The 9,419-nt window shown below is 32.6% G+C and overlaps 1 pseudogene; it reads right to left on the bottom strand.

Annotated features, from left to right (window-relative positions):
* Positions 1 to 988: 988 nt before the first annotated feature.
* LOC114744651 (uncharacterized protein RAB5IF homolog) lies at positions 989 to 3,668 on the bottom strand (annotated as a pseudogene).
* Positions 3,669 to 9,419: the final 5,751 nt, after the last annotated feature.

Genomic DNA, 9,419 nt, shown 5'->3' with positions numbered 1-9,419 from the left:
ATCCTATAATGATGTTAGGGCTAGGCTTGGTTTCTACCCCCCGCCCCCAAAAAAGATAAAAAGAGACAGAGACGGGAGGGAATTGAAGACAAGCCTTCGTATTATATAAAGCATTTGGCATAAAGTAATGCTCTCATTTTGCAGCAATCGGTATCCAGACTGGGAAGAAAATTGGTTTACGGGCGTATTTACCTCGTTTCGCTCAGAGGCAGATCCCAGCGCCAAAGACGGTTGTAAACTCGTAATTAACCCCCCCGGGGGGCGGGGGACTCCTTTTTCCCATCTCCGAAGTAAAAATTTAAGCATTTGTGGTTGTAGTTGCTTAGTTACGTATAGCAAGGATGGGAATCCAATTAGTTTCTATCCCATTCTCAATTGTTGTTATGAAAACAGTTTTGGTTATGGCCAACGTGTGCTAATTCTTGGCATACCGTCATTTAACGGAAATGGATGGACGATTTCTTCCTTTCGTGTAAGCGTTATGGAATTTTCGTTAACAAGTCTTACGAAAGACATGTCAACATAATAATTTTACGAAAATCACTTAATGATTAACTTCTGGGGCGAATAGGAGCTGGAGAAGTCTATTTCCACATTATATAAGTGGAGATTCTGTATTCGTCTTGCAAGCTTCGCTATATCAAAAGACTTGATCATGTCATTCGTCTTGCAAGCTTCGCTATATCAAAAGACTTGTCACATTTCATCTTTTATGATTACCCACTCCTACATACGTGAGGTTTACTTCAGTAAATTTATACGTCCTCAGCCATAGGACTACGTCCTGCTGCGTGGGAGTGAGTTCCAAATTGAAGGAAGGTTAGCTTACGTTGCAAGCCAAAAACTACCATGAGATTTCATTCCAGCATGAGTTTAAAGATGAAAGAGGTGTAAAACCAAGCGTAAAGGCTGTATTTGTACAGTTAAGGAAATATCAAAACAAAATGTAAGAGGAAAATGTGAAACGCGTCAACAAGGTCCGTAAGAATATGCCTGCAAGCAAACTTTATTTCAGTGATAAACTAAAACAGAATGTTGTTTGCCATGGTTTCTGCAGTCCATAATTTGCTACAACACGTGGTGCCATTAGGAATGCATGGAGAATACAGTATTTACCACGGAAACCAGAAGCTGATTTGTTCATGCTCTGCAAAATCAAAACGTTTTACAATTAAGGAAGTAAAACAAATAATTTCGATTCGAATGATCCTTCTCACTGTTTTCAAGGCAAATCTCATAAAATCAAGTAACATCTGGCGAATGCCACTGACAGTTGGAGATATTTACAAAACCTCCAATGCCCTGCCAATCAGAAGTGTGCTAAACTGTAAACTAGGATCCACGAAAGCTGCACAGATATTGAAAACAAGAACAAAATAAGGAGCGAAATTTTGAAGGGAAAATATAGGACCCTTTCTAATCTTCTGTGCTCAAGAGCCTCTCTAGGATGATAGCAGGAAGAGAATAAGGACCATATCAAAACAACAAATTACCAGGAAAAGAGTTATAGAAGCAAAAAGACCCTCTTGAAGGAGCACCATGACCGCCAAACTCTTCCTCGTCAACCTTTAATATTACTGCATAATAACCATATATGATCCCAGAGGATATCACCAAAAAACTGCAACAAAGACCCAAAAAAATTACAAAATGATAAAATAATAAATTCATATGAAAATAATGTTGTTTAGGTCATGTCAAAGCTGTAGGTTTTTTATGAAAGCGCAATGCCACTTCAACTTGTTAATCAAGCCCTATAAAATAGCATTATATAACAGCATCTAGAATCTAGAAACTATGCAATATAAGAAAATCATTTTTCCTAGGGTAACAAAAGCAAGCAATACCCATGAGATCGGTAATTAAAGCCTGAAAATTATACCAATGGTGATGCATAACAACTGAATTAACCAAATCTTATAAAATACATGGTGGTACCAGAATGATCTGATTTTTCTGGCTTTCTGCACCCCAAGGCTAACAGATCTCTCTAGTATTTACCTTGCAACTCAATGATAAGAATAAAACTCCGAGACTTATCAGAGTTTTTATTAAAATGGACATACAAAAATTTGAATTCTTCACAAGTAAGAATGCGCATTGGATCGATGGGGGAACCCCCAAAAAAAATAAAAATAACAAGGACTTCAAAAGATGGGCTGCTGCCTAATAGGCCACCTTGCGGAATATTTGCAGCATGATACAAAACAGACGTGGATAAGCATATAGGCAATCTTCTAAATTTCAAATCCAGAGCAGCATTTTTATTATGCAGAAGTATCTAACATCATAGTTAATTCATGTCGGATCTCAAAGCTAGGTGTCTAAAATATGATTTTAATCGGATGAGATAAATCATCTGCAGTATAATTTGCATTTGTTATCCTGAAGGAGAAATGGAGATGCTCTACATTCAGTTCATATATTTGCATTTTACTATCACTACTTCTTTTCCAATCTTGTCTTGTCACAATCACTGGTAAAACAGCCATCTTCCAGACTCCCAATAAACAGACAGCGTGAGTCTGGATTCAATTAACAGGAAAGAAAAAGGTAGAGGGAATGAGATGTTTCCAGTCTATATATAGCATCACAAATTACAGAAACAAGGCAGTCAACATCAGTGGATGAGTAAATTTAAATAAAAGCTGAGTCTTTGGCAATGTCATCTGTCATCATAATAAAACAACTTCGACATAAACATGTCTAATTTACAAAGCGAACAAACTTACAGGATAAACCATATTCCCCCAACCAAAGGTACGGCACCCATAATAATCCAACACAAGGCCGAGAGCTTGTCGAATCCAATGTAAAACATCTCCCAATTGATCCTATTTTAGGGGGCAAAGACATAAATCGTTTAGTGTCAATTCAATTACATAGCACAGAATAGTAATACCAATAACTCAAAGGAGATATGTAATAGCCAAATTGCAGATATATAATATATTTTTCTAAACCAACACTTGTGAGGAATCTGAGCATATATTAATACGATACTTCATTTATCTATATTGACCAAATTTGAAGACTTGAACATATAATTCTGCTTCGACCGATGTACCGAAGAAGAAAATGTTGGTACTTTAGATTTAGCCTATAATGAGTTCGGTTATTCAATACCCTGCAAAATGCCCCGCAAAACAATCTGAACACGGAATAGATAAAAAAAGACAGGCACGGATGAAAGAAACCTTCAATGAATACATTAAAGAGCGGACCTTATCCCACGAAGCTTCGGGATCAAGAAATTTAGCGAACTTGGAAGGCGAGAGGTGACCATTCTGGTGCTGTTGCTGGTGACTGACTTTAATCGATTTACCTTCTTTCATTGTGAGAAACCAATAATTGCGCAAACAGGAAAAGGGGGGAAACAAAATTACAAAAAGCTTCGATTTTTGTTGGCAATTGAGAATCAAAACGGGAAGGTAGTTAATTGACGAAGCAGGAGCAATACTGGGGAGGAAAAGCAGGTTAGGGTTTAGAGGAAGTGTTTAGATGAAAATAGAGATTAAACAAATATGCAAAAGAGAGTGAGGAGTGAGGAATATAAAATTGTACAGATCTGGAATCAGATCTGAATCGTTGGAGCGTTTCAATCAGGTCGCCGAGCTGCTTTCTACCTACTCCGCCACGATCTGGAGCAGCAACTCCACTGGACTCGCCCGCGAATGAACAAGAATGGTAACTTGCTGCTTCTGGCGAATAGGTTAAACTGCATCCGAACTGCTCCTCCTGTCCTTAATATTAATACAAGTACATTTAATTAATTTGATTAGATTAAAAATATTAGATAAGTTAGTTAATTATAAGAAAATATGACACATTTTCCTATAATACTATAAAAATAATTTAGAAAAAATTAATAAATATGAGAAATTGGTCTTATATTTAAAACCAAAACAAACTTAATAATTAGATCCTATATTAAGGATCGGAAAAGTATTTTCAAGTGCATTTTCAGGTTGCACTGGATATTGAAATTTTTTTATGTTAATGTTAGATACATCAAAAAATATTTTAGGTGTTGGATGTGTATAAAAAATATTTAGAGATGCTGGATGTATAAAAAAAAAATACTTCACAGTATTGAACGCATCTAAAAAAACACTTCAGAGTGCTGGATGTACTATAAAATATTTTAAGGTGCTGAATACACCTGAGAAAATATTTTGGAATGCTGGATACACCTTAACCTTAATTATGATTATAATACTATATTCGATATTTAATATACTCCTCTGGTCTTATTTATAAGACATTTTCAGTATGTTTCACATACACCAAGGAAAATCTTAAACATTATTAACTCTTATTTAAAATTTAATGACTTTTTAACTTTATTCCTGTTAATATATATCAATACCTCACATAAACAAAATAACACAATAATAAACGAGCGGTGGTAACATTGTATATCCATACAAAAAATTTCTCTCGGTGCCTTATAAATAGAACCAAAAAATACTTTCTTTCTCTATCCTATAAGTAGGATCAGAGAAGTAAGATCTAATTGACAAATTTGAGTATATTAAAAAAGCTTGTTAGGTTAATTATTTGTAAAAAAATAAGTGTTATTTTTTCTATAACGCCCTTACTAATTATTTGTATTAGCTAGAACTACTATTTGATAGAATCTTTAATATGTGGAATTATTATAAATACTATTTTAAAAGTGGATAAACATGTGAGATAAAATGAATTGAGGTCTTATATTTATGATCAACTTAAAAGTCAAACTAAATCTTTTTATTAAGAGGATGTTTGGAAGATCATAGAAGTGCTTTTAAAAAGTATTTTTTTTTATAAATCAAGAAAAAAAATTTCATATATTTATTTTGTTTACTGCAAAACTACTTTTAAAATCATAATTTTATTTCTATCTAAACAGCGTTTAAGTAGGTGAGGTAGTATAGTGTTACTATTGGAAAATAAAAATGGTCCGGATTGCGTAACGCGAATGATAAGATTCAGGGAAAAATTAGGAGCGGTTGTTCGGCTTTTTAATTTGCACGCCAAATCATACACGCATAAGATTTATATTCATATAGAGATATGTGTGCGTGTGTGAGAGAGACGGCGAAAATTATACGTGTGTGCGCGCACTTATATCTATTATCTGTAGAAACTAGAAATCGGGCTTGTTATAATACAGACAAATACATACTTATTTTCAGGCCAAATACAGTACAGTTTTTTTTTTTCCAATTCCGATTATTAATATAAAACCTTATTTGATTTTTATTTTAATCCTAAATATAATATCTCAATACATTTTGTCTCTCATATTTATGTATTTTTTTCAGGATAATTCTTCTAATAATGGTTGTTCTAGCCAATATACTTGATTAGCAAAGACATTTTAGGCAAGACAACACTTATTTATTATAAATAACTAGTTTAACTTATTTTTTTAATCTTTTCAAATTGGTCAACTAGCTCATATATTTAGGACCAGAGGTAGTATATAATACAGTTTATTTCTTTATAGTTCGCCAGTTTTTTAATAATCTAGTAATTTTTATTGAAAAGTTAATTATACGAATTCTTTTTGCCATTGATAGAGATTTAGGGTATGTTTGGATCTCCGTTTTGAGGTCCAAACGTGCCTTGGAAAATGGAATAAGTCGGTTGGGGGCTCTCTTATGGTAAACTGGTTGTTTAGATGGATAGGCTTTGTATCTGACTTTTAAAACAAAAAGCGGCTTATTCTTCAACGCTGTGGGAAGTAGCTTTTCACCGTTGCAAATTGTAATATGCTGTTGCAAAATTAATGACCCATTAATTTCTCTCACCTATATGCACCATGTTCAAACCAAAACAGAGACCGTGCGTAGCATTCTTTCCATTATATATGTTTATGTTTATATATCTGCACCGAGCTCACCCATTAATTTTAATTTAATTTATGTTTATGTTTGTCTATTATATATGTTTAATTAAGTACGATCTAATTACTTATGTAATTTTATTTACTCTAATTAGAGACGAAATGAATTTTAATTTATGTTCATGTTTGTCCATTATATATATTTAATTAATTATCTAAAATATTTTTTTAAATTTGTCTTGGTAACAAACATTTTTATTTTATAATCTCACAAATAAACTATTTTTATTTTATCATAATAATTTTAGATATTTTTTTTAACAATTATCACATTAAAAATATCAAACACTACTATTCAATAAAGTATATGTCATTTTCAGTCATTTTACAACTGAACTAACTTTTCTATTCAGTCAAACAACTTTTAACTTTTCCAACTGGTTTTTTAAAAGCACCTGTCCAAACATACCATAACTGACTTTTACTCTAACTTCAATTATAAAAGTCAGTTGGATTAGAAGTCAGTTTTGCCCAACGCCAATCCAAACATACCCTTAAAAGATTTCGAAACATGAGAACATCAACATGATATTTTTGTTGCAAATCAGCTTCTTTTGGCTGATTTTTGGTCCTTATATTGACAAATTAAGCCAGATACTAGAAATAAAAAATATATTTACATATAAAAAAACACCACAATGCCACATGGGAACAAAATGTAAGAACACCAGCACCAAGTTAGTACTAACCTGTCCTTAACATAAGAGTTTGTTTAATTTTTATTTTAATTCTAAGTATAGTACCTCAATTCACTTTGTTTCCTTTATTTATCTATTTTTTTTAGGGTGGTTCTTGTAATAATTATAGTTCTGGTCAATACACTTAATTAACAAAGATATTTTATAAAAAATAACACCTATTTATAACAAATAACTAATATTACTGGTTTTTTTTAATTTGTTCAAATTAATAAACTAGTTTTTATATTGAAAGCCTAAACCAGCATAATGTGACGTTTTATTGAATTTCGGTGTTAGTAAGGAAGAACGAATTGGGGTCCAATGAGAGAATAAGAGAGCAGTGCAAGCGCGACCGAATTTTGCGTGGCCACCCACAGGCCGCTCAATTGTACATTCTTTGATACACGCGCACACATGCGTATTTGTATATATTCAAGTGCTATTTGGCTGACTCCAATGCTTACGTTGAATTCAAATTAATGCTTATAATGCACTTTTTTTAATCTTATTTATAAGTTATTTATAACATATTTTACAAAGAAAAAAAATCTTAAATTTCATTAATTATAATTTAAAATTTAATAACTTTTTAATTTTATCTCTATTTAATATACATTATACTTTATATAAATAAAGTCAACATAATAATAAATAAAAGGTAAAATTATATGTTCATAAAAAAAAAATCTCTCAGTACCCTATAAATAAAACTAAAAAATATTTTTTCTCTCTACCATATAAATAGAATTAGAGAAGTAGTGTTTAGCCGCACAATTTGGCAGAAAGAGCCATCTACTGGGCATTAGGCAACACAGTGCTGCAACGCACTCTTCCTGATATTCTCCCTTCTAAATCTACTCTTACTTGCCAAAATAAATCCCAACACACACATATACATACACTTTATTGATGTATATAAAGTGTAGAATGAGGCAGCGGTTATCCATGGTTGGCGAAGATGGAAAGCGGATGCCACAAAGGTTGTGGATATTGAAATGTCGGATCCCGTTGTTGTCGTACTGTATCTTGGGACATTTCGAACCTTGTATCTTCGCTGACCACAACAACAATGTCAAACCTTCCGCAGACCTTGTCCAATGCCCTCCCCGCATCATCTTCTTTCAAGATTCTGGGTCAACACTCCACATAAATAAAATAAAGTCAGCATAAAAGTGACGTCTTTTTTTTTTGGGGGGGGGGGGGGAGCACGTGGCAACTGTGCAGTGGCAGCATCTCGTTTTCGGCTCGTATGCTGTAGGCTTGCTCACCAAGAATACAACTTCAGACTTAAGAGGCTTGGCCATCAAGCTATCCCCGAAAAGTAGGTATTTAATACTCCATTCGTTGCCAGTAGTATTCATTCATCGTTCATCAATTTACTAGTTCCATGATCCCCATACTTACAATTCTTATCTCTTCATTCTTATATGCTACTTCCAAGAGACTGTGACTCTGCCTGCACGGGGTCAAATCTCTCCATTTGACTTTTTTTTCACTTAAAAAAAATCAACCCAGTGAAAAAAAAAACAGTGACATTGATCAATTAAATTAATTGACTTATTAATCGCATGATTGAGACGAATACAATTCTTATCTCCCCGGCATAACTATAACAAGAGATATGACTCTTCCTGAATATATATATATACTCCTCCGGTCCTAATTATAAGACCTAATTGACTTATTTGAGGAGATTAAGGAAGTAAGTTAAGTTGGTTATTTATAATAAATAAGTGTTGTTATTCCTAAAATATCTTTGCTAATTAAGTATATTGGCTAAAACTATCATTATTCGAAGGATTATCTTGGAAAAAAATACATAAATATAAGAGAGAAAATGGATTGGGTCTTATAATTAGGACCAAATAAAAAGTCAAATTGGGTCTTATAATAAGAACAGGAGGAGTATATATTTTACTTGGTCAAATATCTTCGGTTGATTTCATTTTCACTTTTTGATAAACAATGATGCATTTGCACCTGCCACGTTTTTAAAATTCAATGAGACTCATCGATTAAATTAATTCATTCCCTTATCACCCAGTTGAGACGAATGCAAATCTTTTCTCATTACTGTATGACCATTCCCGAAGACATCTTATATGGGGTTAAATTTTCACAAATGTTTTGGGCCGTAATAAAAATGTCCAGATCTATACTGATTGCTCTCATTGTATAAACTAAACTTCATGAGTAAAAAATACTCCTCCGGTTCTTAATGTAAAACCCATTTAATTAATTTGATTAGATTAAGGAAGTTATGTAAGTTAGTTAATTATAAAAAAAGTAACACATTTTTCCTAAAACACCATAATCATCTTTTTTAATACTTCATCTCCTTCTTTTATTTGATTATAGTTAAAGGAGTATCTATAGGGGTAATTTAGAGAAAATTGATAAATATGATAAATGGGTCTTATATTTAAGACCAAAACCAACTTAAAAATTGAGTCCTATATTAAGGACTGGAAGAATAAGAGTAAGTTACAGTAAAGACATTTAGGATTGCCAATCTTTAAATCTAAAGCAATACTGCTCCCGCTAAAAGTATGAAACGAGGGTGATCAATTAAATCAGTAATTATATTAGAAAAAAATCTTTAACGGGTGATCAGTCAAATCAAGAATCATTGTCGAATAATAAAGATGCTAAAAATAGTTGGCGAAGAATGATAGGCGGTATGTTGGTAGAACAGTAAAATGTCAAACGTTCAAAATACTTATCACAAAAAACTGAAAAAAAAAAACTATTGAAGAGAGATGTTAAAAAAGCATTGCTATTTATTATGAAAATAATAATTCGCAATTACTTCATTCCTATTCGTGTTGATAAAAATAATGAATAAT

This window comes from Neltuma alba, unplaced genomic scaffold (genome assembly GCF_004799145.2).
Source record: "Neltuma alba isolate B1F8T4 unplaced genomic scaffold, ASM479914v2 tig00004418_pilon, whole genome shotgun sequence".
NCBI classification, from domain to species: Eukaryota; Viridiplantae; Streptophyta; class Magnoliopsida; order Fabales; family Fabaceae; genus Neltuma; species Neltuma alba.
Note: the sequence above shows the minus strand (reverse complement) of the source record. Positions and strands in the feature narration are given on the sequence as shown.